The 12086-nt window shown below is 41.5% G+C and overlaps 1 protein-coding gene across 1 annotated transcript in view; it reads left to right on the top strand.

The window, feature by feature from the left end:
• The first annotated feature begins 2358 nt into the window (after positions 1–2358).
• Positions 2359–12086, top strand: part of ALS2 (alsin Rho guanine nucleotide exchange factor ALS2) — a 79996-nt gene continuing 70268 nt past the window's right edge. Inside the window, exon 1 of the mRNA XM_090282651.1 lies at positions 2359–2408. The gene's annotated coding sequence lies outside the window, so the exon portion shown is untranslated. The remainder of the gene's footprint in view (positions 2409–12086) is intronic.

Here is a 12086-nt window from a genome sequence, read left to right as displayed (position 1 = left end):
GGCTAAAATCTTTAACTCTTGAGATCCCATATCAGGAAGAACTTTCAAAAACCAGATCAAGTCACTCCCTCATTAAAACTTTCTGATGATTCCCCTTGCTTTCTAAATAATAGACAATCTCATATCCTGACCCACCAACCCATACATGATCACTACAACCTCATTTTCTACCACTCTTTTTTCTCTTCTTTCCTGTTCCCCCCTCAGAGAACACAGTAGGATTCTGAGCTTTACTTTCCCTATCTTCTCAATCTCTAAAAAGAGGAATGCCCTGGGGCTCAGGGCTCAGACTCCTTCTATTTTCCTTCAACAGGTCTATGGTTCAATTCCCAGTCAGGACACATGCCTGGGTTGTGGGCTGGGTCCCCAGATGGGGGTGTGCGAGAGGCAACCACATATTGATGCTTCTCTCCCTCACTTTCTCCTTCCCTTCCCCTCTCTCTAAAAATAAATAAAATCTTTAACAAACTAAGAAAAAGAAAATATACAAGGGTTCTTTCTTGCAGACCAGAAAATGCCCCAGCACCTCTGCCTGCACTACTATGATCCTCTCTCTGGATCCTGGGTCTTCTGGCTCATCTAAGAGTGTGTCTTGGACTTCATGGTGGGGCAAACCTCAGTCAGGCCACTTAGAGAGGCTGCCCTGTGCCATGTTATAGAAAGTGGAAAACATCACAGTTCAAAGGCTCACCTCTTGCTTTTCACAGATAGGAAACTCAGCCACACAGCAGTGGCTTCTCTTAGACCAGAAGCATCAGATCTTGTCCACATGCAACAACTTTGCAAAGTGACTAGCATGATTGATAGTCTACCAACTATTTGGAAGCAACACCAAGTTTTTTTAGCAAACCGTTTAGTTTAAAATGTATTTTTGGAGAATTCAATGAAAACTATATAAATAACATCTAAAAAATGTGTTGATAAATACTATGCAGTTTCGGCATTAAAAACTAATGTGTTAAAACGATTATGCACAAAAGAGAGGGAATAATAATAGAGCAAAGTCTCTAAGGGGACTGGAGGGGATCCTGAGTTCAGGTGGTGGGATAAACCTTGAGAGGACAGAATTCCTCTTATAAGGAGAAGGGAAGAGAGGGCTGTAGGTAGATTGTGTAACTGTGTCTGGCGGGAGTAAACGAAATTCCTTCGCAGCGGTCTCGTTTTCCTCAGAAATGTAGGAAGCAAAGTTTTTAATTTTTACCAAAGGGATGGGATGGGTAGAGTTCAGTAAGACGTTAGGAGTGTGAGGGTTGGGCACATCAGGGGACTGGGAATAGGAGAAATTCTGAGTGGCGATTTGTAAAAGACTGTTTTAGGCTTAGCAAGATTCCTGGTCCCATGGAAGTCCTGACTGAAGCGGGACACCTTTGGTTTGCACTGGTGCCAATTCTCAGGGTTATGCGATTTGCAGCACTGGTGCAGAGCAGACAAGGTTGGTTTCATTGTTGCGGACTAACGGTTTTGCAGATGGGCGAAGGATCAAGAAGAAAATTGAGTTGAGGGTGTCAGTAAACGTGATAGACCATTTATGCCCGGAGCCTCAGACCCTGACTGCACCCGTGTCGTTGGTGGTCTGAACACAGGTCTGCAGATTCAGCGATGGCACACTGCCTAGCAGCAGGCAGTTCGCACCCACTGCGTGTGCCAAGAGCTGCAGCTCGGCTCGGAAAAATCTTCAGGAGAGGAGGGTTTGGGTGCGAGCTGCGTCGGAGTGGGGTTGTGGCTGCGGAAAGCACGCTGTCGTGAAATTGTGTGCCGGGCAGGCAAATTGGTTTTCCTCAACATACAGTGGGGAGCCTTGAGGTATTCGTAGGAAAGGCCAGTTTATTTCCTCCTACCCTACTCCATCCTTTGGGGTTGCAGCTAAGCAGTGAGAACAGTGTGAACACTACTAGGTCTAACCCTTGCTTCGAGGCGATGATGTCATCCGCAGAGGTGGGAAGCGACTACCGTCAGGGCACAGTCCATACATCACTTTGAAGATATTTTAGCCTTTTCGCTGGAGAGAGGAGCGAACTTCGCCTTCTGACTCCTGCAGTTTGAGGCGGTAACAAAATGACCGTAACTCCCGACCGTGGTCGTTAGGCCCCCCGCGACTCCGGGTTACATCATCACCCTAGTGAGCCTCGGGACGGGTGGCTCCGCCCTATGCTAAGAGAGGGGCAGTTCGTCTGAGGACATTGCTTCGGGTGACCAACGCCTCTAGGATAATTTTGATCCATCCCAGTCGCCGTCTGCAGCTAACCCCGCCTACTTCCCCGAGCGGTGCCCGCCCCCCCTGGCACTTGCTTGCCCCGCAGCCCCGCTCGGGCCTGGACGCCCCGCCCCCCGTGAATCAGCTGATCTCACGGTCTCCCGGGCTGCTAACGCGCCGGATGCGGACTGCTTTGCTGCCGTTGGAGCGTCAGGTGAGCGAGCGTGCGTCCCGGGTCGGCCCTTGGCTTCCAAAGGCTGGAGGGCCGGGGCCTCCCGCGTGGGTGCGGGAGGTGGGATCTGGGAGGGAGGTGGGGGGGCTGGTCGAGGCCGGAGAGCGCCCTGCGGAGACCAGCGGAGACGGCGTCCGCGTTTTCCCAAGCCAGCGTCCGACCGACGGCGCCCCTTCACCCGGGCCGCAGGTTCTTGCATTTGCCGCCTTTCCCCCTCCCCAGATGCGGCGCCACTGCAGTGGTCTCAGGCGCGTCCTTCACGCCCCACTCTTCCCAGCTCTACCCACACTGCCTTCCACCCATTCATTCATGGGGATTTTTTGAATGCTGTGCAGAAAACCCCGGGTCCCTGGCCGTGAACAGTGGTGAGTGTACCAGGCGGGTGTGCCCCAGGATACACATCGCAGTGGAGAGTGATCCGAGGGTTTTGGTGGCTTGAAAAGGCGGTTGAGGATAAAAGAAAATGACTTGGATATTAAGAGTTAGTAGTTTAGCCAAGTCCTTTGGTGTTTCAAGTGATCTACCAGAGGGTGGCAAGTTCTTTTGAGACGCGGAGACAGGAAATTAACACGCGACGCTGGTGTTAGTACTCTTGGGTAATAGGGCTGCTTTAAGACAAGCAACTATGTATTGGCAGGGGTGTTGTAATACAGCGTAGTTGGCCTTTGATGACGAGGGGAGAGGAAAAGCACTCTGGCTGAAGTGGCGTATCCCAGGTACAGTATTCTCGTTCTGGTTTAGGATGGAAAAGAAAATAACTGTTGAACACAAGTGCATAGCTATAATCTGTTACCTTTTAGATTTGTTGGTGGCTGTGAATGTTCTTTACAAGGCTTTACAGTTGTGTGATGTGTATTTCGAACTTATTGGGCCAGTATTTTTTCAGTTTATCATTAATATGAATGGTTTGGAGTGACCATTTGACCTTTGAGTTAATGTATACTTAAAAGAGTTTCAGGCAATGAAAAAATTGCTCCTGCAGTAAATTGCAATATTTTAATCTTATTAATATAAGCATAATGGTTAAGATCCTAGGATTTGGATCTGGACATACATCCACTTACATTAGGAAAGTTACATGACCTTTCTGCCTCACTTTCTTTATCTCTAAATTGGGGATAAAAGTACCTTTCTCATAATAATATCTTTACATCTAATGGCACATGGTAGATGTTCAATACATATTAACTTTTTATAATTATTAATTCCTTCTTTCACTATATCATGACCCAAACTGACATTTTTTTTCCTAAATGGTGGGAAAGAGAACTGAATATTTTTTGCTCACTTTTTAAAACCAAGGGATAGTTACCAGGTGATTTTATGATACATTCTTATTTTTTCTCTTTAAAAAAATTATATTTCATTGATTATGGTATTACAGTTATCCTGATTTTTCCCTCTTTGCCCCACTCCACATAGCACTCCTACTCCCTCAGGCAATTCCCCCACCGTTGTTCTTGTCCATGGGTCATGTGTGTAAGTTCTTTGGCTACTCCATTTCTATATTGTACTTTACATCCCTCTGGGGTATTCTTTAGCTACCTATTTGTACTTCTTTTTCTAAAAAATAGCATTTTCATTTTTTAAAAATATTTGTATATTTTAGAGAGAGGGGAAAGGAGAGAGAAAGAGAGGGAGAGAAACATCAATGTGTGGTTGCCTCTCTCATGCTCCCAACTGGGAACCTGGCCCACAACCCAAGCATGTGCCTTGACTGGGAATTGAACCTATGACCCTTTTATTCGCAGGCCGGCACTCAGTCCACTGAGCCATACCAGCCATGGCCTATTTGTACTTCTTAATACCCTCACCTCTTCTCTTATCTCCCCATATCCCTCTGCCATCTGGCAACCATCAAAACACCCTCTATATCCATGATTCTCTCTCTGTTTTTCTTGTTTGCTTAGTTTGTTTCTTAGATTCAAATGTTGATAGATAAGTATTTTTGCCATTTTATTGTTCATAGTTTTGATCTTCTTTTTCTCAAATAAGTCCTGTTAATATTTCATGCAATAATGGTTTGGTGATGATGAAATCCTTTAGTTTTTTTCTTATCTGGAAAGCTCTTTATTTGCCCTTTGATTCTGAGTGATACCTTTGCTGGATAGAGCAATCATGGCTGTAGGTCCCTGCTTTTCATGACTGAATATTTCTTGCCAGTCCCTTCTAGCCTGCAAAGTTTCTTTTGAGAAATCAGCTGACAGTATTATGGGAACTCCCCTGTAGTTAACTAACTTTGTTTCTCTTGCTGCTTTTAAGGTTCTCCCTTTATCTTTAACTGTTGGCATTTTAAATATATGTCTTGGAGTGGACCTCTTTGCACCCATCTTGTTTAGGACTCTGTGCTTCCTGGACTTGCATGTCAATTTCCTTCACCATATTAGGGAAGTTTTCTTTCATTATTTTTTCAAATAGATTTCCAGTTCCTTGCTCTTCTCCTTCTGGCACTCCAATGATGTGAATGTTGGACCTCTTGAAGTTGTCCCGGATGCTGCTTATACTATCCCCATTGTTTTTGGATTCTTTTTTTTTTCTTCTTGTTCTGATTGGTGGTTTTTTTGGTTCCTTGTGTTCCAAATCATATCATTGATTTGATGCTTGGCTTTTCCACTCTACTGTTGTTTCCCTGTAAATTGTTTTTTATTTTAGTTAGTGTATCTGTTGTTTCTGACTGGATCTTTTTTATGCTCTTCAGGTTCTCACTAAGGTCCTTGAGCCATTGTTTTGAACTCTGCATCTGATAGATTGCTTATCTCCATTTCGTTTAGCTCTTTTTCTGGGGGTTTGTTCTTTCATTTGGGCCATGTTTCTTTGTCTCCTCGTTTTGGCAGCCTCCCTGTGTTTGTTTCTGTGTATTAGGTAGACCTGCTTTGACTCTGTGTCTTGGTAGTGTGGTCTAATGTAGTAGGTGCCCTGTAGGGTCCAGTGGCACATCCTCTTCTATCACCCAAGCTGGGTACTTGAGTTGCACCATTCATGTGGGCTGAGTACACCCTCCTCTTGTAGTTGAGCCTTGGTTGCTGTTGGCAGACCAATGGGAGGGATTTACCCAGGCCAGTCAGCTGCAAGGACTGGCTGTGACCACTGACCACCAACCTCCCTCACCCCTCCATAGAGGATCAGCTGTGCAGGGGAAGGGTGGCGATGCTCTGACATGGTCTGTAGCTGTCCACTGGGTTCTCTGGCCCTTGGTTTTCTCCAGGTGGTGCAGGCCAAGGTCAGCCCATACCTGTGTTTTTCCCAGGGCCAACCTGCCTGAGTTACAAAGCAATCTGAGGTGGCTGTCACTTGTGCTGGGCTTGGAGATTCTGAGGCGAAGCCAAGCAGTGAATCTGGGCTGGCTGCTGCTAGTGCCAGGCCTGGGGCTCACTGAGGCCAGCTTTGCTTATTTGAGAAGATTTATGAAGTTGTGAAGCATGAGCCAAGACCAATCATTCATACGGAAAAGCAGCTTTGGTGGGCCTGTAAGTTGGGTGGGGAGGAGTCTCTGGTGCTCTCCAAGGCAAGTCAAACAGTGTTAGCCAGGTTGATGGAGTCTCAGGTATGGCACCACCTTACTGGCTCTGTGGCTCTGTGGCTCTGTGGTGAGAGTTTAGAAGAGGGAAAATGTTCTTTGCTCACCTTGATGTCAGGCGCTTCAGTTTCCCCCAGTGTGCCGCTAGTGCCTTTCAAGCTGCTACCCTGGTGCTGGAGCTGAGAGGAAGTGATCCTATGTGTGGGTTCTTTAAGAGAACTGCTTGGGGCTTCTGCAGTTTCTTCCACGGACTCAATTCCTGCTGGTTTTTGCAGCCAGAAGTTGTGGGAACTTACCTTCCTGACACTGAAACCCTGGGCAGGGGGGCCTGGTTTGGGGCTGGACTCCTCACTCCTGAGATATCCCTCCCGAATTTTTGTCCACCATATATGGGTGAGGGACCAGCCCGTTCTGTGTCAGCCCACCCCCTACCAGTCTGGATAAATGTGGTTTCTTTAATTCTATAGTTGTCAGATTTCCATTCAACTCAATTTCTGATGGTTTTGAGTGATGATTGTTCTGTATTTTAGTTATAATTTTGATGTGGTTGTGTGTCTATGATTCATTCTTATAGTTTTAGAAAATATGATTTCAGGGTTGTCTGTAGTAACTTTGTTATTCCATAAAGGCATTTTAATCTGGAGAAGATGCTGATGGAATCTATACCTAGTTTAAATTTAAATTTAATATTTAGTTTGCAAACTATGACTGTTGACTGACTCAAAGTTCATAATTACAGCAAAAAAAGTTCAAAGCTGTTTTACAATATTTAACATTTGAAAATGTAATGATGAAGAAAATGAAGTACCATGCCCCAACTAGTATGGCTTGAGTGGGTTGGGCATAATCCTGCAGACCAGAAGGTCGCAGATTTGATTCTGGGTAGGGACACATGCCTGGGTTGCCGCTGAGTTCTGGTTGGGGACATGGTTTTGAGGAATGCTGTGAAGATTTTAATGACTTCTAAATCATTTAGTGGTTTTTATAACTGTGGAATTAAACCTACCACATATTCCATCTGTATTAGGGATACAGATTTTTTCTGGTAAAGGTTTTTTAGAACTTTTTTTTTCTTTTAACTCTTCTCTATTGGTGACCAAACAATTCAGTCATCAATGATGAGAGTAGTAAATTTTATAGGATATCAGTGTTTAAGAAAATGCATGGTAACCATAAATAATGTAGCAACACTATGACTTGGTGTTACTTAGTATTGCATTTATTTTTCAATCTCTATGTGTTTAATGGTGCTGTCTTATGTTCTGATGTTTGCCCACATCATGAAATTGGTAAAATAGCTGTGAGCAATTGGTACAGTATCTGAACTAATTGATCCATATGGGTAGAGCAAAAATATTTAAATCAGCAAGGTAATGAGTACTTTGGGGGACTCTTGTTGTGTTAGTTTTTAATTGTAGAGGTTTTTGTTTGTTTAGAGGAAAAAAGGCCAATTCTCTCAACTCCTATGGGGACAAGGCTCGGCTGTTTGGTAGAGTTTTAGTTGGCTGCCAGTCAGTAATGCTTAGAGAGAAGGTCAGCTTTAGGTCTCATTAATGCCACAAATAGATCAACTCATGTTTCCTTTAATTATCACATATTATTTAAATATTTTTCTTCTGTGTCATCATATAGTTCTCCAGTTCACATGATCTCCATATTAGGAAGGTGGTGGTTATACCTAACTGTGGCATCTGGTGCTTTCGTTCTAGGGGTCTTTCCTTCCATAACCTGAATTTTTGTTGAGCTGAATTCTTAACTAAACTTGGAGCAATCGCCCAAATAAACATGTAGCAAAGATGATTATAGCAGCTCTTAAAATGGCAATAGAGTAGAACAATCCATCTGTACTTCAGTAGGGAAATGAATAAAAGTATGGTTTATTCATGCAATGGAATACTATCCCCTAGTATAAATGAATGAACTAGATCTGTGCTTATCAACATGGCTACATCTCTAGTATATAATATTGAATGAAAAAAAGAAAGTTACCAAAGGATATATACAGTGTAATGTATTTACATAGAGATTTAAAGTAATATAGCATACAGTGTTTATTGATACATATGTATCTAATGAAAGTACATAAAAGTAAGAACATACATGGAAATAAGACACATTAACTTTGGGGAAGAAAGGTTTGGGCAGAGCTCCTTTAGATCTCATATGAAAATATGCTAGTATCTGTTAAAACTGATAGGTATGTGGATTTGTTCTTTCTTTTTTTACAGATTTACGTATGATTTAGATAGTTTGTGAAACTAGCACTTCAACATTTTTATTTATAATCAGGGATCTCTCAATATGCTTTTTTAATTTTATTTTCTAGTCTCAAAGTAGTCAACTCTGGAAAAATAATTATTTTCTCCCTGCAATAAGAAAAGAATGTGCCTGTGCAGCCACTGTGTAAAGCTTTTCTAAGGAGAACATACCAATTATTTAGTCAGTTTTACTCTTCTGTTTGACTTGTGCTCCTGGGAAATGCTTTCCTTAGGCTATGAGAAATTCTTCTTCTTTAGAGGCTGCAGGGGAATTTAAATTTAAGAGACTCTTGGGAAATACAGGCAGATACTGATCACGGAACTCTCAAAGTATTGCTGAGCAGATTGACCAAGTGACTGAGATACAAAATTACCACATATATCACCTGGTTATTAACACTTAAAAGTTTGAGTTGGTTACATTTTAAAAAAACATTTTATTTCTTTTTAGAGAGAGGGGGAGGGAAAGAGAAAGAGAGGGAGAGAAACACTGATGTAAGAGAGAAACATTAACATGCTGCCTCTCACATGCGTCCTGACCAGGAGGAACCTCAACTCAGGCAGGTGCCCCGACTGAGAATCAAACAGCGACCTTTTGGTTTGCAGGATGATGCCCAGCCAACTGAGCCACACCAGTCAGGGCTAAGTTGGTTACATTTTACTATAATGTGGTAAAGTTTAGTTTATGCTGTGAATGCAGGTGTCCTAGTTCTTGCACAAAGAAAATCATTCTCTTTATAGGTATTAATAAGTAAACTCGATGACAGTGTGTTAAGTGGTTGAGTAGTGATAGTAAATCTAATAGCTTCCATAATATGACCTCAGTATTTAAACTTGTGAGTTAAACAGTATTTTCATTTCTAATCAGGAATACCTGTTACTAGCATTTTCAAAACAAGTGAAACATATCTCCAGAGAACTTTTTTTGGGGGGGGCATGTATACTCCCTGTTCCGTTATGTGGCCCCTTGATGATCTTAAGCATTAGATGTTACTGATTGGTAAAGTAAGCCAGCATACTTTAAACTGTATTTCTATAATATTGCCTTAAAAAAATTGTGGACATTTTAATAAAAGCATAGTAGCAAAATATTAAATGATTAAACTATTTGTGTCAGAAATTATACTGCAGCATGTAATAACAGGCACAAATTATTACAGTACCTAGGACTTTGAAATTTAATTGTCAGTATTATATTCACCAGAATGTTTCATGGGAATTTTAGTAATCTGAAAAAATGCATTTTTAAAATATGCAGTGGGTACGAAAAGGAGCTTAATGGGCATTGCTGAGCATTTATGTTTACCCTCCCTCCATGTTCTCCTCCCCCCGTCCAGTACAGTTTTAGTAATTTTTCTAGGTGAAATTAGGAGGCCATGTAAAAGACACTAGTGTTCCTGATTGCACCAAAAACTGTCTCCATGTACTAAGGAGAAAGGGACTATTCTTTCCTGCTTGTCTACAACTTGTGAAGTGACATGAAATAAAAGTGTATTTATTTTTAGGAAATACCATTAGCAAATTATATATGAGAGTTCCTATTATGAGATGACACCTTCCTTTTGTGTCTAATACTGACTTTTATCACAAGCACCAGAAGTCTTCTATATCGTTTGGAAGTCTGTGGATTGGAGCTTAAGATCAAGGACTGTCCTCCACTGAGTACACTGCTGTCGGGACGAGAGTGTACCAATAAATCATAGCTTCTGCCCTCTAGGAGTCTATAATATATTTTGAATCAATGACTTAGTAAGTGTGTTATCTCATTAAAAACAATATTGTAAATAACAAGTACTTTTAGGCCAGTCTACTGACTTTATTCAATGCATTAATTTACTGAATCACTAAACTCTGGGTCAGAACTTAAAGGGCCAGTAAGCTTCTATAGTGGTATCAGGCAATGCTTCCACTGACTGTGTCAGTTAAGGCTGAGAGGGCTGGAATTTGAAGTGGCCTTGACCTTTGGTCATGGTTGGTTTGTCAAGGCTTCATTGCAAGGTGAGTGAGTGTTCCTTGACCTTCAGTAGTGTTGGTAAAGGCTTCAGTGACAGGATATTCAGGAAGTAGCAGTTGTTGGTGTTTAGATTAGTTGTAGGTCAGGCAGTTGAGTCAAAAGTTGCCTTTATGTGTAAACATATCGCTCAAGCCTCTAAAACCAAACATTTGTTAAGCATGCAGCATGTGTAGAGTGCCATAATGTCTTAAATTATTGTTTACCACATTCACAGTATAAACTCTGGTTTACTACATTGCAATAAAATGTAGTCAAACTTTAAAAATAGAGTGTAAATGACTGCATGTAATTTGTAGTAATTTTATATCAGAGTCACTCTGTCCAATTTTTTTTTCAGGGCATTATGATGTAGTTTGCTTCTCTATTATTATTTTTATTGTTTTTATATCTTAATGTCTTGTCATTCTAAACACTAATTGTTACTTTTGTAACTACAATTATTGCTGTTATGTTACTAGTTTAGTCAATACACCTGTTTTAAACCAGTAAGTGAGACAGGAGAATAAGACTGGAAGGGCGCAACTTTGCTTGTGTCAGTTAGCTTTCTGTATGTTGAGGGTACTGTCTGCTTTACTGAGAGTCATTATTGTAGTCAGAATGACAAAACATACTAGTATGTAAACTCTTTAAGAGCAGGAGCTTGTTTATTTATATAGGCCTAGTCTGTCTACAGATATTTATTGAGCACCTGTTATATGTCAGGACTACGTTAAGCAGCTGGGATAAGATATGTTTGGCTTCTATGCAGTTTTAGATAAGCAAACCTGGAACATAGTAGATGCAAAAAAATACATGTAGTTCTAGTTGTTGAAATTTAAACATTTGAAAGTATATTTATGACTTGCAAAATTTACCTTTCACTAAATTATTAAGGTAAAAGGACTTTACCTAGAGAATATAGTTTATTTGAGATGAATACATAAACTCCTACATGATTTAATTTTCTGTTTGCATTTGGGATAATAGTCTACTAATGCATTTCTGTTCCCATTTAAAAACTATTTATATTCTACCTTGTTCCTAAAAAAAGAAAGTTAAGGCAGTTTACGAAAATGTATAAATGTGGCAAGATACAATAAAGAAACAGAATGAATGGAGCCACCTACTGTGAAGTCCTAGTCACTGACAGGTGCCATCTTATGGGACTGCTGCCCTCCCACCCCAAAACCTGTAACCCTGCCTATTACCTTTATGTGCCATTTCCTTTCTTTTTAAAATGTAGGTCCTTCTTGTGAAAGGTCACTCCCAGCACACATGTTCCTATTTCATTTTGTCCAGGACTTGGTTCTGCCTTCTGTCCTTACCTCCCTTGCATCTAGGATCAATGTTATTGTCCTGCAAACACTTTTGACTGTCTTCCCCAAAACACAAGAAAACCCACCTTAGATCTTCACATTTCTCTCCACCTACTGCTCCCTTCTGTGTTTGCCATTTCAATATTCTTAGCAAGAGTCAATTACATGAACTTTAATTTCATGTCCTTACCTCCCATTTATAATCATCCTACTCCAATCTGGTTTTCAGCCCTCTCCTGTACTGCTAAAGCTGCGTCTGTGCTCAGCAGTGCTATAGCTGTGTTGACATATCCAGTGGACACTTTTCAGTTGTCATCCTGCAGTCCCAGCTGCATTGACCTAATTGACCAGTCCTTCCTGCTGGAAACACTCTGCTTTACTTGTGCGCCCACACCAGGCTCATGTTTCTTCTGTCTTTCAGGTCACTTCTCACTTCAGTCATTTTTCCTGTTCCTCATCCTATCCAACCTAAGTTCAGGAGCTCCTTACAGCTTGACCTTTGTCTTTCCTTTCTCTTAATACATACTACAGTGATATTATGCCTTCCTAAGTTTATATCTGTAGTGAAACCTTTTT

The sequence above is a fragment of the Furipterus horrens genome, unplaced genomic scaffold, assembly GCF_987537825.1.
Source record: "Furipterus horrens unplaced genomic scaffold, mFurHor1.1.pri manual_scaffold_1, whole genome shotgun sequence".
NCBI lineage: Eukaryota > Metazoa > Chordata > Mammalia > Chiroptera > Furipteridae > Furipterus > Furipterus horrens.
Note: the sequence above shows the minus strand (reverse complement) of the source record. Positions and strands in the feature narration are given on the sequence as shown.